Here is an 849-nt window from a genome sequence, read left to right as displayed (position 1 = left end):
CTAGAAACGTTGCGTCATAGTAGTCACGTGACTCGCTGACGCAACAATATATTAGAAAACAGTTATAGTTATCTCTGCATTTTTTTGGAACAATAACACAAATATATTCTAAATTTTCTAAAATTGATTGACTGGATTGAAATACTTTTACAATAAATTGTTTCTTTCATTTTTCTAAATTTATCAGTTTAGCTCTTTACATTACTAGTTCGTGTGAAATCACAATTAACTGCTTGGAATTCAACGTAATTTTTCTGTGGATATATTTATTTTAAATTATATTCCAGAAAGAACTGAAATGTAGTGACGTCATTCTGTATTGATGAATTATACGGTAGGTAGCGTTATAGGGTGAAACTATCAAAATAGGGTATTGAAAAAAACTATTATTACTATTCTGTATTAGTATTAGCCTGAATTTTGTGTGAAAGGGGAAACAATTTTAGCAGGTAATATTGTATTTATATAATCAATATATAATGTATTTGTCTATGTATTGTGTTCAAAAGGCCCATTCTTCCTGTGCAAATTATGATGAGGTTTTGACTCGTTGATTGTGACATGATTCGTAAGAACATTAGTCATGTGATTTAAGCTTTACTTAGTTTTACTTTTAGACAATTTTAAATTTTAATTAGGAACGTAAGTCACAAACTATAACAAAACTGTTCTAGGAAAAGAAGTAATTCAACTAAGTAAATTTTGTGACTGATATATATATATATATATATATATATACATATGTAGAAGAGTACTACCAACCTAAACTTAAACTTTAGTTTTCTATAGTATTTGTGTATTAATTAATTAAGTTAATAATACTAATTAATTTATTTATTTCGTTTTAGT

General features: G+C 26.4%; 1 protein-coding gene across 2 annotated transcripts in view; it reads left to right on the top strand.

Annotated features, from left to right (window-relative positions):
• The first annotated feature begins 324 nt into the window (after positions 1-324).
• Positions 325-849, top strand: part of LOC106473852 (charged multivesicular body protein 1b-like) — a 27,569-nt gene continuing 27,044 nt past the window's right edge. The window contains exon 1 of one of the 2 annotated variants that reach the window (XM_013934537.2): positions 325-449. The gene's annotated coding sequence lies outside the window, so the exon portion shown is untranslated. Of the gene's footprint in view, positions 450-550; positions 569-849 lie in introns of those variants that run through there. The other variant, XM_022402234.1, reaches the window with a different exon arrangement.

This window comes from Limulus polyphemus, unplaced genomic scaffold, assembly GCF_000517525.1.
Source record: "Limulus polyphemus unplaced genomic scaffold, Limulus_polyphemus-2.1.2 Scaffold6557, whole genome shotgun sequence".
Taxonomy (NCBI): domain Eukaryota; kingdom Metazoa; phylum Arthropoda; class Merostomata; order Xiphosura; family Limulidae; genus Limulus; species Limulus polyphemus.
Note: the sequence above shows the minus strand (reverse complement) of the source record. Positions and strands in the feature narration are given on the sequence as shown.